At 41.8% G+C, this 15,678-nt stretch overlaps 1 pseudogene; it reads left to right on the top strand.

Annotated features, from left to right (window-relative positions):
* The first annotated feature begins 12,124 nt into the window (after nucleotides 1-12,124).
* LOC100769263 lies at nucleotides 12,125-12,952 on the top strand (annotated as a pseudogene).
* Nucleotides 12,953-15,678: the final 2,726 nt, after the last annotated feature.

Here is a 15,678-nt window from a genome sequence, read left to right as displayed (position 1 = left end):
CAAATGCACCTGAGCAGAGGACTGGGAAGAGAGGGGCATGAGGAAGGGGAGGAGGCAGCCAGAGGGCAAGGGAACAGAGGGAGGAGAGCAGCCAGGGAAGCCTTGGAGGAAAGCAGAGAGACAGGAGAGGGGAGTAGGGGAAGTGACAGGGGGAGAGGAGACAGGAGGAGGAGTGAAGAGTTAGTGCCACTTAGAGGTGGGGGAAGGGCTGGAAATTGAGAATAGGATATGGCAAATTATCCACAAAAAGGCATCAGTACTTATTAGTCCAACATACCAACATCAAATGCCAGTCAGCCAGCCAATTAAGAGTTACTTGGCACAGCCAGCTTCATCTTTCAAGTTAGCTTAATGCTACAACTTACAAAAACAGGTGCTGCTGAATCCCTTAGGAACAAGAGCAGCCTGGTGGTGGACAGAGGACCTCTCAGCCCCCTGTACTCCTTGGGTGCACCTGTGGTAAAATATGCATGGCCTTGGTTCAGCCAGAGTACTCACCATCCCAGGAAGTGCAAGGGATAAAAAACTGACTCCTGTCTCTTCTGACGACAGGGATGCTGGCTGGTCAGCATCTGGGCAAATAAGCATAGCCAGGGCCTTTCCCACATCCCAAAAGAAGTGGAGGACACCAGTCCATCTCCTCACTAGCTGCTGACGCACTGTCTTCAGTAATGTGAGAAGCAAGCCAGTGTAGCTAACCTAATATCTAGCAAAATAGGCTTCACACTAATTAAAAGAGATGAAGGACATTTCATATTCAAAGGAAAAGTCCATCAAAATGATGTCTCAATTCTTACCATTTATGCATCAACTACAAGTACACCCACAATAGAAAAAGAAACATTACTAAAGATTCAATCACATATTAATAGTGGGAAATTTCAACATCCCACTTAAATCAGTGGACAATTCTGCTAGACTACTAAAACTTAACAGAGAAATAAGTGAAATAATAAATGTTGTGACTCAAACAAACATAACAGATATCCACAGACAAGTTCACCCCAAAACAAAAGAATATACCGTCTCCTCAACACATCATGTAATTTTCTTTAAATTGTCCACATACTTTGTCAGAAAGCAAATCCCAACAGATACTAAAATTTGGAATAACCCCACTAATCTTAGCAGATCACAGCACAAACAACAGAAAGCCTAAAAACTCATGGAAAATGAACAACTCTCAAATGAATTACCCCTGGTTCAAGGAACAAATAAAGATAAAAATTATAAACTTCCTAAAATTCAGTGACAATGAATCCATAGTATATCCAAACTTAAGTGACACTGTGAAAGCAGTGTTAAGAAAGTTCATAGCACTATGTGCTTATAAAGAATTGGTAGAAATCTCACACTAGTGACTTAAAAACACACCTAAAAGCTCTATCACTAAAAAAAAGAAACAAAATCATCCAAGACTATTAGACAGCAGGAAATAATCAAACTCCTCACTGAAATCACTAAAATGGAAACAAAGAACTATACCAAGAATCAGTGATACCAACAAGATATCCAAACCAACTAATAGGCAGGGAGAAAATATACAAATGAATAAAATTAGAAATAAATAAATAAAAACAGATACTAAGGAAATGCAGACAATCTTTAGGCCATACTTCAAAAACCTGTACACCACAAAAATGGAAAGTATAAAAGAAATGGACAAATATCTTGATAGGTACCACATATACAAATTAAATCAAGACTAGATAAAAAATTTAAATAGTCCTATAGTCCCTAAAGAAATAGAACAAATCGTTACAAGTCTCCCAAATGAAAAAATCCCAGGGCCAAATGATTTCAGTTTGGTATTCTACCAGAATTTCAAAGAAAAGCTAATGCCAATAATCCTCAAATAGTTCCACACAATAGAAACAAAAGGATCTTTGCCAAATTCTTTTTATGAGGCTGTAGTTACCATGATACCCAAACCACAAATTATCTCACCTAAGAAGGAGAATTAAAGACCTAACTCCTTCATGAACATTGATGAAAAACTACACAATGAAACACTGGAAAACCTATGGCATGCATTTAATCCCATCAGTGGAGAGGCAGAGGCAAGTGGATCTCTGTGAGGTTGAGGCCAGCCTGGTCTAAAAGTTCCAAGACAACCTCCAAAGCAATACAGAGAAACCTTGTCTCGGGGGAAAAAAATAAACAGAAACAAAAAACAAAAACCTGGCCAAACGAATCCAAGAATACATGAAAGATATCCTTCCGCCCTGATAAAGTAGGCTTCATCCCTGAGATGCAGGGATGTTTCTACAAAGTAAAATTGGTAATATAAACCAACTGAAAAATAAAAAACAGATGATCATGTCATTAGATACGAAAAAGACCGTTCAGTCATGTAAAAACTGCTTAGCCATGAACCTCACTCCACCCAAGCCTGTATCTTATAACGAGAGCTCAGTGTTGTCTCTCAGTCCAAATACCCAGACACAGTCCTAGAACCACATGACATCACTGCACAGTACAAAAACAGACAGCAAGAGCAATGATGTCCTCTAGACACGTGAAGAAACTTCACCTTGATTATCCCTGGGAATAGAGCAACTCCTCCAGGATGATGACCCTTGAAACAGAAACTTCTGTTAGAGGCTGGAACTGAACTTCAGCTAGGATACATTGCACAGATGAGCAGCCCTGGCAGGATAGGCTTAGGACCATAATTGGGAATTCAGATTGTGAACCTTGTGTAATGACACGCAGCATACTAAAATGTTATACTAGTTATGCATGTCTACCTTCTTGCTCACAAAAGTTAGGATCAATTTCCTATGACTGATGATTGCCTTAAATGCATCAAGATGAGGACTGGAAACCTTATCCAAACCAAATACTAGAGAAGAGATTTTTAAGGAAACAATGTTTGATTTCTATTATACACCTAAAACAACTTGTTTTGTTCTAGTTGCTTTATAAGAAAAAAAAAGGAAGCAAAGTTATTCATGTTTTGTATGTATTTGTTAGTATGTTCAAGAGAATGTTTTCTGTGTGTACAGGTGGCACAACAGAAAAGAGCCTGTCAGATGCCCTGAACCAGGAGTAGCAGGTAGATATGAACCTCCTGATAGGGGTGTTGGGATCTAAACTCAGGTCATCCAAGAAGAATATGTGAAGAGTCACCTGCCAAGCCGAGTAACACCTTTTATCCACTAATTTAAAAGTCTTTACTGATTAACAACAACACATCAATAAATAAAGTATATAAACGATCCTAGGGAATATGTTGCATCAAAATTGAGATGTTGTTTATAGTTAATTTTCAACATAAACTGAATACAATCCAAATACAATTTCCAATTATTTATAAGAGAAAAGATGATTCCAAGACTACATACAAAGTGAAAACATTTCAGAATGCACAATGCAATTATATAAAAAAAGAAAAAAATTCAGGTGGTGGTGGGTCATGCCTTTAATCCCAGCACTTGGGAGGCAGAGGCAGGTGGATCTCTGTGAGTAGGAGACCAGCCTGGTCTACAAGAGGTAGTTCCAGGACAGCCTTCAAAGCCACAGAGAAACTCTGTCTCAAAAAACCAAAAGAAAGAAAGAAAATACAGTACACACCTTGATAAATATGACTTCTACATCTACCACGGAAGCAACAATAATAAAGAAGGTCTACAATATTTGTAACAGAATAGAGAATGGAGAGAAAAAGCCAAGAACAAAAACAGGATAATAAACTTTTATCCAAAAGACCAAAGCAATCTCAGCCAAACACAAGTACCTATGTTTTGATGTGTACAGAAATTAAATAAAGACAGATTTCACAATTCCAACAAAAAAAGTGACTCCTAAACTGTTAATTTTCTTACCCTTCAGCAACTAATATATCTTCCAGAGAGGCCCCATGCTCTGGGGCCCTCCCAGAAAATGTAAGCCATCTCCTACAGAGCCTTCTATGACTCTACAACTCTCTTAGTGGTTTCAGGCAAATCCAGCCACAGTGATGTCCAACCAAAACACAATGTATAGAATAATTTAATTACTGCTTCCTGTTGAATGGATGATGTCACAAGATGAGGAATCTTCCCTATTCACCTGCAAAATACTATGCTAACCTGAAATACCTCTACATTGCAGAAACTCCTTTTGTGCCCTTGAACTGAATTTTACCTGAATCACATGATGGTGGCTGTCAGTAGCTGTCAGTGTTGAAAACACTCTAATCATGTATTGCTGAAGGATGATTCCCATGCCCTCCTTTCTAACAGTTTCTAAACTATCTGTAACATTTGTAAGACAAACCTGAAAGTGGAGTGTAATATCCAGAACTTCTAGAATCCAGACCTTCAGTTTTCCAATCTGTCTTCCCACTGCTCAACAAAAGCAAAGCCTGTATCATTGGACAGTGATATTACCAGCTCATAGTCTTCCTTGCCAGGAAGGCAGAGTCTCCCTTTCCCCAGGGACTCCACACTCAACAAAGCTCAGAGGCCAGGGTTTGGGTCCAGCACTACTACTTCTTACAGGTTAGATAGAGGGAGGGATCTGCGGATTAATAAGACAAATCAGCCAGTCACTGTTGAAAAAAGAATGAAATTTTATTTACAGGGGAGTTGACTTCTACACCATCAGCAGCACCCTAGGAAGTAAATCAGATCAAAGTCCCAGCTCTTAAACCTCTGGCACCTTGCAGATAATCTGCATATTTGTAAACATGCCTTGTTGTCAGTAGGAAAAATAAGGAAATAGCACCTAGCTGTGTGGCAGTCAGCACCCCCAGGGTACTGCAGATCAACTCTAGATAAGAGAAGAAAAGCAGCTCCCAGTGGTCCCCTACAGGTGACTCCTTACACATATAAAAATAAAAATTAGTTTCTGTCTTAGTATTTCCAGGACTTCAACATCTATCGTGCCCATCATATTAAAGCCTGCCCAAGCCTATCAGACCCTCTATAAACAGATGTCCCTTGAAAATAATCCATCATTGATAACTCATTTGTCCTGCAGACTCAGCAAGACCTGCCTTGAGGGGTAGTTTGTTGTCAAGGAAAGCATGATTGACTTTCTCCACAAATGGCTCTGGACTTGCTGGTGTTTTTGTGCCTCAAGACAGACAAGGATAAAAGAAGCTGCCCAGATTTTAATCCTGTGGTCTAGGGATCCCTCTTCAGACCTGAAGCGAACTTTAGTAAGTGTTCCAAAAGACAGAGTCTCCCTAAAGAGGAGGCACCCTGATCTCACAAGCCTAAATGATTTTGAATACCCAATTGAGAAATCTAGAAAAGTTACCCAATCAAAATTTAAAGTGCCCATTCAGACTAGAGAATAAATATAATTTTTAGGATCTTAAAGCAGATGGAAACTCCCCTGAGAACTACTCAGGATGCTTGCTGTGTTAAGTGCCTGAGGGGCAGCTAAGCCAGAAACTGCCTGGTGGTTCCAATTGCAGTCACATTGGAAGTCACGATGTCAAGATCTCTCCCATGTCAGTAAGGAAAAGCTGGTCTTCTCCAGGGAGTCCCACTGTTTTGTCTTGTACCACGAAAACCAAGACTGCAATCCCATCATCTCTGCAGCTTCTCCAAGTGGCATTTTTGGAGGAAACAGTTAAACATTTCTCCAGAGGGAGGGTTACTTAGCATATCAAAGAGTGTAGGAGCACACTTTGTAAGTTCAATTAACCCCTTTGGCAGCCAAAGAGACTGTATTTTAAGCATGCATAATAAGGCCAGCAAAGGAACATATGGGAAAAGGTTGGCTTGGCTTTCAGCTTTACTAAGCAGACATGGGCAATGATTAGGAAATTTGTTCCTTTAAATCCTTATTGCCGGCTGCCTTTGCCAGATTAAGGTTGGAGCTGACTATCACCAGTCACACCTGTTTTTGAGAATCCATCAGCACCAGGGCTGGCAGATTTCTCATTAGCATCCAATGGCTCATTAGAAAGCTGAATGGAATCAGCAGGAACCAGGTATATATGACACTCTCGAACCCAGATTGGAGATGCATCATTCTCTGGAAAAATGCAAATAGACCCAGGAGCCCACATCAAAACCGGATCTGACCCTCTCAAAAGTCCCCAGGGAAGATCTATTCATTTATCCAGAGGCTTTTTCTGCACAGAGGACAGCCAAGGACGATTTGATGCAGAGTTATTAGAATTATCCACTATTAAAAAATTTTAAAACATAAATAAGTAGGGTGAGTGGAGCCAAGGGATCCCTCAAGGTCCCACCTATTTAACCAAATAAGCTTTTAAAATGTGATGGACATGTTCCACAATAGCCTGTCCTTGGGGGTTGTAAGGAATGCCAGTTTTGGGGGTAATTACAAAATCCTGACAAAACTGATTGAAACTTGACACATGGTAGGGTTATTAGCCATGCCTAGAGGCAAATATACCCATTGATAAAACCTTAACATTTAACATTTTCATGGTAAAAATTTACCATTTTCATTAATCAATCTGTTATTGGATCCCTTTAGCCAGTAGACAGGGGAAAGGCCTGAACAGTTCCCAATGTGACCCATAAAACATGGAAATTTTTTTAGGTGAACAGCATGTTTAATATGTCCAAATAACATTTTAACCCGTTTGTAATAGTCTCTATGTATAGAATTGTCCCCACAATTTAAAGAGCCATAAAAAATAATGATTCTTAGTCTATAGATTAAATGAATCATATTATTAGATACCGAGAGACCATTGCAACAGCACATAACTTCATTCTCTGAGCTTGGTTAGGGCCTTCTCTGCTGCATATTTTTACTAGTTATAACATAAGCTGCTCTTGTATCAGAAGAAATAATAGTAAAAATTGACATAGTATTTTCCTGGGACTGCTCCTTACTATTTGGGAATCTGAAAGGGTGCATTAGCATGAATCGCAACAGCCCAAGAGTTGGAAACTGATTACCAATTTTCTTTGAAATCAATTAAAGGTTTTACCAGGCAGCTGTCTCCTGTGGCTTTTTCCTCAAAAACCTTTATTAAATCATGCATCAACATTTACTTTCTAGATTTTTCTTTACAACTATAAAAATTTAGGAGGATTTCTGTATCTTCTCCTCTGCTAAATTTCATACAATCATCCATAGATTTCCCCTGCCCCTAAATCAATGCTATGGGCTTCTGTTATTTTTCCACCAACAGACTGAAGATTCAAATCAACCTCTCCTGTTAATAATACATTGATGGACCAATTGGATGTTCTTATTGACTATAATTAAAGTAATTTTGGTAGCTAATTTACTATGTCTGAGACAAACCATATCCAAGGCAATTTAAGCAGTTCCTTGTGTCAGCATTCATGTATTCACAATCATACTTATATCAAACATTCATGTGTGGCCACACCAAACATTCACAACTTGCATACATCTCACATTTCTCATTTTGCCCAGGTTATGATCAGTTTGTTGAACTGAAAAATCCCTAATTGAAATCTCTGGTAACACAGCAGTTACAGTCAATTCTTGAATTATGAGCATCCAAAATTTGAACAGATCCAAATTTACCTATGTTGCCTTTCTTTCTCCATAAGGCCTTAAGCCCAGTTTCTGGCTGGCTGTATCAATAGCATTTTTATACATTTGACTGGAGTCAGCCAAAGCTACATCTCCCAAGTCTGCAAGTTATCTAAGTTCTGACATTGACCTTACCCTAGCCTTCTCCCCTCTGACCTGCTGTAGGTCATCTGTGGCTGCTTCCCACTCCTGCATCTGGGAACAAACCCAGTTCTCATTTCTCATCTGTTGGTACTCTCTCTGACTCAGTGCCCTTCCTGACCATGTCCAAAGCAACCTCTAGAAGGCTCTGTGTATTTCCTCATCCCCATGCCCTGCTCTCTCTAATGCAATAACATTTTTAACTGAAGATTCTGTTGGTCTGATATCTAAACAAATCCCAATAAACTCATGCATGTCATTTGTATTTACTATTGCTCTATTTTTCTCTTTTTTCTATTTTTATATATATTTTCTTTTTCTATTTTTCTATATTTTAATTTTTTAATTTCTTTTTGAGACAGAGCTTCTCTCTTTCCAATCCAGCTCCATTCAGAGCTGTGGCACATTACAGTACCTTACAAGCCTAACTCTCTCAGGAGTTGAGGCAACCATGTCAATGCACGTACTCCTACCTTGACCTTGATGCTGGCCAGCAAATCCACTAGTGATCTGTCAGTGTGTATTCCCTTCTTTCTTCATCTTGGTGAGGACCTCCACTATGTAGCATCCAGTGCTGCTACTTCTTACAGGTTCCAGCAAGGGACATGCAGATTAATAAAGACAAAACAACTGGTCACTCTTGAAAGAAAAATGACAATTTTATTTAGAGGGTTGTTGACTTCTATAGCATCACCAGTTCCCTAGGAAGTAACTCAGATCAAATTCCAAGCTCTTTAGCCCCTGGCAATATGCAGATAATCTGCATATTTGTAAACAGGCCTTTTGGGAGGAGGGAAAATAGGAAATAGCACCTAGCTCTGAGGCAGCCAGTAGCTCCCTAGGTGTACTGCTGATCAACCCTAGATAAGAGAAGAAAAGCAGACTCCCAGGGGTCCCCCACCCCAAGGGCCACTGCCCAGCTCAACACAGGCACCAGCAGAACTTCAATGTGGCTCATAGTCTGTCCCAGCCCAAGTATTCAGATTCTATAGCTGAGCCCATCTGCTCTTCCTGGTCTGGGGACACAGGCCCACACACTCACCATGGCATGGCTTGTGGTCTTACAGCTCTCCACAGCAGAACAAGAGGAGAATCCAGGAAGGAACCTGTAAGCTACCCTCAACTACTGCTCCTGATGGATAAGCCTTCCAAAATTTCATCCTTAGTTAAGACTACCCTTCTGGGCTTCAGGATTTTAGCAGTCACCCCACTGAATGAGCAGAGATCAAATGACTCAGATCACACAGGCACTCCCAGCTTTGCCCTTCCACACTGGAGTCAGTTATGGTCCTGATGTGGGAAATTAGTAATTTAGTAAAATCCTCCAATCTGGCAGAGCACATCCTGTTCCTCTTCCATGGCACAGGTTGCTGTGTGTGCACATTCAATTACATGCTCAATGTTCATCACAGCCAACCCTTTGCTTCAAAGCTGGGAAGTTGTGCAACCAAACACAGATCACATTCAAACAGCATCTGTTGTTAAACAAACAAGAAGAAGAAGAAGAAGAAGAAGAAGAAGAAGAAGAAGAAGAAGAAGAAGAAGAAGAAGAAGAAGAAGAAAGCCCTGGATGAGAACACAAGGTAGGGGCTATAAAAATGTCTTGAAGACAGAGAAAATGATAGTGGATATTATGTTTTTGTAACACCCAAAAGCTATATTTAAAAGTTGAAACAGGCATTATGGTCATATGCTCCAGAGACTGGGGATTTGTATCAGAGCACATCCAGTACTACTCACACTATTTTTCTCAGGGTTATCATCTTAAACCTGGAAAAAACAATTCTGTTAGGCAGTGCAAGACCATTTTATCCAGTTCTTTTTCTTAGGTTGAAATGTTGTAACTACAGGAATTTGGTTTCATGATGAGTTCTTTTCTTTATCTAGATTCTTGTTTGCCTGATCCATGAAACTGAGAAATGGAATTCAGGACATTTATGGAACATCTAATATTGATTACCTGACTCCACATGGTAAATGTCAACTACTGTCACAGAACGAAATCTTTCTTCCTTCCCCTACTTTCTGTCTATAACTACACCTGCTTTGCAGTTGGTGAATGAAATTCTTACACAGATTCCTCCTTCATTTGTAAATTCACAATAAAATCTTGAGAACTTGGAGGATATTCATTTACTTGTTATTTCCTTCCCAGAGAAAAGTCAAGTCTCAAGCTAGAATGAATTGGATGACTGTCTTTCCAGTAATGTGCAGGAGAAGCAGTATTAGGTGTTCAAAGTAATTCTCAATTTCGTAGTGTGAGGCAACCTAGAGCTACGGGAGACATTGACCAAAAGCAGTGGTTCTCAACCTTCCTAATCCTGTGACACTTTAATTCATTTCCTCATGATGTGGGGACCCTCCCAACTGTACAACTGTTTTCAGTGCTACTTCATAACTATAATTTTGTTGGTACTAATTATAATATAAATATGTGTGTTTCTGTTGATCTTTGGCCAGTCCTGTGATAGGGTCATTTGATTCCCCCAAAGGGAGATGTGAACCCACAGGTTGAGAGCCATTGCTCTAAACTGATGAACATAAATAAATAAATAAACACCAAGGAAGATAAAAATGAAATGAAATTCTTAAACATGGAAACAATGGAAAAATAGAAACAAAGGGATTATGGCCGTAATGCATTTAAAAAAGGAAATTTTAAAAATGTTGTCAATAATTGAGTTTTTTAAACAGATAAAAATAAATGAAAGTATGCTTAGCTATACTGACTTTCAAACAATGGCTCTTTCCTAGTAGTGATACTGTCACTAATAAGACATTGTATGAATTTTGTCATATGTAAAATATTCGCTACTGAGTACAGTACTGAGTACTGTACTCATGGAGCCAATGACCTCTACCTGAAACCTGTGAGCTGCCTTAACTGTATCAAACAGGATGGCACACAGATACCTCCATAGGAGAGTTGCCTAATTGTAAATTCAACATTCATTTGCTGAAGATAACATTTCCAAGCTGTCTCTGTTCATTCACATGACATGAATTAAAACATGCTGGGAAATTACAACGACATTAGTTATATCACAGTCAAGTCCCTTTTCAGGATGGTGATTCCAGCAGCTGATTGCCTTCCCTGTTTCCCCTGCAGTGTACACAATACACTATTCCTCTTGTTTTGGTCTGAAGACAGAAGCAATGCTCCACACGCATATTCTTTTCCTCTGACTGCTTTGGATAGTTGACTTACATGAATCAAATGGACAATTTTAAATCTCAATGGTGGTAGAGTCATTTAATTGAAGAATTTTGGAGGTGTAATATAGAGATCAGCAAGGTCTTTTCCAATGTAAAGTAACAGACTAGAATCACACCATCGACATCAACATAAGAGACTTGTCTCAGAAATATTTTTTCTAACAAGATGGAAATGCAGCTGTCCTAGAATTAATATGCCTTACCAGGGAGAAAATCAGTTCACACACTTAGGAGGTTAATAAAGAAAAATCTCTTTATTGATGGTATTCATCCAACTTTACAAAAACTCAAAGAGGAACCAGTTTAGACACATTTGCATTCCACATATTGCATCATCCTTAAGTGTCTTTAGATTCATACTCCAGGTTGAACTTTGAACAAACTAAATAGAGGGTAACTTGTAGATCTAGCTACTTAGGCATATGTGAGGATTACACAGCAAAAGATATGCCAAAATAAATTGAGTACACCTGTGATCTGGCCTTGAATTCACCTATGCTTGCCTATGCCTCAGGAGTGCTGAGATTTAAGCTTCTAAGGAAAAGAGCATCTTGTATACTACTCTGGGTGGGGGGGAGAAGAAAGGAATAGACCTCTATGAAGTAGCAGGAACACAATATGAGGGGACGAATTCAAGAGGCAGCTACTCAAATGGCACCACACAAAGGGATCACAGGGTATCTCTAGAACATTACTAAGCCAAAAGTGGCCATTGGACCAATAACAACAGCTCCATATGGTGGGAGGAGTTGGGTTCTCTGGATCTGAAGCAATCTTTCCAAAAAAGGCCCTGGCTAGAGACAATTACCATCTCTCACAGGCCAAGTCCAAGTTTTAGACAAGGGTCTGTGTTTTACTGTCAATACCCCAGGCCTTTAAGGGAATATCCCAAGACCTAGGCCCCAGGCTGTTAAAGCTGACAAATGAAAATTAAAATTAATAAAAGTTTAAGAACTTGGGCCCTGAAAAGGGAATTTCTACAGGTAAGGCAAAACTTAATTCACTAAATCAGGAGTGCCATGGGCAGCACCTGACAGCTTGCTCTCAGAGAAGGGGAGGTAAGTGTCCAAAACTCCTGTTAACATTCTTTTGCTAATTGCTGGTTGTAAACATCCTGCAGCCTCCCTAGGTTGGAAGTCTGTTGGCCCCAGGCTTCTGCATCTCAGGCCAGGCCTGGCCCCAGCCTCTGTGATTCTCTTGCCCCAGCAGCCGCCCACCAAGCCCACAGACAGCCAGGTCGCCAGCGATGCCCCCACAGCCGAGGGGTCTCAGGCAGAGGGCCATGCCGTGCCAGAGGGCGGAGAAGGAAGCCGGCTTTGAGGCAGAGGGGGAGGACAAGGACGACAGCTTCCTCCTGCTGCAGCAGTCTGTGATTCTGGCCAGCTTGACCCATGTGGACCAGCTCATCGCCAAGATCGGTGAGATGCTGATGCTGGACACAGCACACGATGGCCCTGCCTCGCCGAGTGCTGCCCCGGGCCCCCCGCCCCTGCGGGTCCTGGCTGAGATCTCAGTGGAACAGAACCGGTCCCCGGCGAGGCAGATGCTGTGATCTTCTGTGCCTGCAGAGACCAGGGCCCCAGCTCACCCTGGAGCCATTCGCTGCATGCTGTGGGAGCGCGGGCACGTGCAGAGCCGGGCGGCTCCCTACTGCGTGGCTGAGCTCACTGTGGGCGCCAGTGCCCTATGCCCTGTGTCCCGGCAGCCTGGCCTTGAGGGACCTCCTGTGACAGGAAAGCCGAGCACCCCGCAGCCTCTATCAGGCCGGTGCCGGCGGGGTTGGACCCAGAGCACAGCCATGTCCCGCCTTCTGCAACAGCGACGTGGATCTCAGCCCGAGACCCACACCAGAGACGACGGCCAGCACCAGCTCCTGCAGCAGCTCCTGCTTTCGGGAAACCTCATCAAGGAGGCAGTGCAGCAGCTACATTCACTACAACTACAGCTACAGGCAAATCTTTCCTCACCCCGATTCCTCAAGCCTCTGTCCGCCCCTGTGCAGGAGCCACCATCACCTGGGAGCCCTTGAGCGGCCTGCAGCGACCCTGGCACTTGGGTGAGGAGGGCGCTGCTCAGAACTGGGGAGGACTTTCTAGTCCCTGGCAGCTAACAAGCAGGGTAGCTTCCTCACCAGGCTGTACCTGAGGACCAAGGGATTCACCCAGATGTGGCTAGTGACAAATCTACACTTCACACCCTAGTGACTGAAATTGGGGCTGAACTGATTATAGGATTTTAACTTAACTGAACTGTTTTTGAATAAATGTGTTCAGGTTTTTGTTAAAAAAAGAGAAAAAAAGAAAAACATCCAGCAGCCAAGGGGATAATTGACAGTACCCAGTGACTCTCTAACCCTGCAAGCCCATGCCCTGTCTTATTTCACTCAAATGCATCTCACTTAAAATATATAGTTACTGCTATACTCTGTACTTTGTATAATCCGAAGTAACCATGGAAACCCTGTAATTTGTGGCTTTCAACCTCATGGTCTGCCCCTGTAAAAGCTTCTATTTTTGGGTGGTTGGTATCTTACTTGCCTGTCATGCAGTAAGATCATAGCTGGCCTGCTTGAAATAAAAAGAAACCTTTTGCATTTGCATCAGAGTGTCAAAACCTTGGTTTAATCTCTGGGCTCCAGGAACCTGGTACAACATTTTTTTTTCCTGACCATGAAACTCAAAACCCTCCCAGGACTCAGAAGTTGTAGGTTTTTCAACCCCAACTAGTTGGTTGAGTAAATGTTTTGTTTCTTGGTTAAGTTCATGTTCCTCTAATTTATATATGCTAGGGAAACAGGTAATAGAGGTAACAGGCCAAGAGCTTGGCAGATTTACCTACAAGGCCAGGCCTGGGTAACCTAGAAGTCCTCAACTTCCCTTCTAGGGCAGGTATTCTATGGAGAGTTGGATCAAACCTGCAATCTAGGTTAAAATAGGTGCTCTAATTGAGAACTTCTGTTGGTAAAATAGGGGGTCCAATTGAGGACTTCCAATGGTAAATGTAGGAATCTAGGTATATGCCCTTTATTCCTAGTCTCAGCCCTGTGTTTGTTGTTTGTCAGTTTGTCTTCTCTTGAAGGATTATGACTCAGGACAGAATCTAAAGGGACAGACCCCTTCCTCCTCTTTGAAAAACAGGGGGGAAAGTTGCAGCCTGGTGGAGGACAGTACCCTCTGGCTCCTTGATTGCCCCTAGACCAGCCTGGGCTGCCAGCCTCCTATGGAGGCCCCTGGGGCTACATAAAGCCTGTGAATGGCAGGCACTCAGAGCCTGCCTGTCCCAGGGCTTTGGTAGTAACTGGCTTCCAGAAGGACTTTCCCTGCCCCATCCTCCCTGCAGGGTAACAGTGGCTTACAGCATGCCTTCTTGGAGCAAGAATCCTCCACATAGGCCTCTGTCAGTGGTGGGTTCAAGGATGACAAATCCTTGGCAGAAAGATGCCTGTGGGGCGCACACTGGGCTAGCCAAGGGGTGGGTGCCTCCAAATCTAAGTGTGCCCCTCTGGCCCTGCATTTCTGGGAAGCTGAGGTCTCAGAAGGTCTGTGGGCAGAAGGGGCTCAGAGGGTAGCAGCAGCCTGTGATTGCTGGAGGGAGGGGCATCATCAGTGTTGCTCAGCCACCCAGGGAATGTTGCTCAGTGTTGCCTCTTCACCATTGCCCAGTAAGTGCAGAGAGCGTGAATGCAGCCTGGGTGGCACTTGCTGGCTCATGAGGCCTAAAAGGCATGAGTGAACCTTTGGAAACCTTGCTGCTCCAAGGAAAGCCATGGTCCCCTAAAGTTAACACTCACTGGCTCACTTGCCTGTCACAGCTCTCTCCAGTGCTAGCAGATGGGATTCCTGCACCCTGACTGAAAAGTTGCCCACTCCTAGCCAAACAGGCTTGGCTTTGTGCTGTAAAGTTACAGCCTATGGATGCTAGGTTACTGTTATGACACTGTAGCCAGACTTCCCTCCACCTGGTCTCCTCTGGTCATTCAGATTCAAGGTTACAAATTGCTATTGGTTAGGGTAATGAAAAATGTTTTCAAAACCACTGGCAGCCAAGGACAGTAGTGCCCATCAGTGCTGCCTCCATTTCTTCCTAAGCCAATTATGTTAAATGATGCATTCTGTATACTTTGGGAAGCTTTGACATTTTAATAAAATTCAAAGATACATTATGTTTTAAAATAATGCTTTTCCTTCCACAGGAAAAAAATATGTGTGTTTTAGTTATCCAAACGTAATGTGTTACATTTATTTGTCATCATTTAAAAAAATTGGTACATATTATTATTAACTAAAAAAAGCTGGGATTTAGGGTAAAGGTTTTTATGTCAACTAAAATATAATAATATATAAAATTTGTATTAAATTTTACTGTCAGTGGATGGGAATGCAGTGACTGCACTGTGTGTGATTCCTGCTAACAATTAAGATGGATAAATAAGGTTATAAAAATGGATGGTATGTAGATGTGATGGCTATGTGAAGACTTTGTATGATCAGTCTGATGCAAGAAGACCAAATGTGTTAAAACATTAGATGTAGGAGATGTCAAATGGGGGTGCACATTCAGATGTCCACAGAATACACCAAAGCATCACAGAAGAGCATTGGAAAGAGCTTAAGGTGTTGAGAGTAGGATTCTGCTTCTCTGAGCAATAAACAATAAAACAGGAGAGTTGTAAGGAGGTATGAATTTTTTTAATTTTTATTTTATTTTATTAATTCAAATTAGGAACAAGCTTGCTTCATATGTCAATCCCTTCTCCCTCTTCCCCCCTCCCCCCAAAATCCCACCTGCTCCTAGCCATCCCCCCTCTACTCCCCAGGAAGGGTAAGGCCCTCAAAA

The sequence above is a fragment of the Cricetulus griseus genome, unplaced genomic scaffold (genome assembly GCF_003668045.3).
Source record: "Cricetulus griseus strain 17A/GY unplaced genomic scaffold, alternate assembly CriGri-PICRH-1.0 unplaced_scaffold_245, whole genome shotgun sequence".
NCBI lineage: Eukaryota > Metazoa > Chordata > Mammalia > Rodentia > Cricetidae > Cricetulus > Cricetulus griseus.
This window is presented reverse-complemented; position numbering and strand designations above follow the sequence as displayed.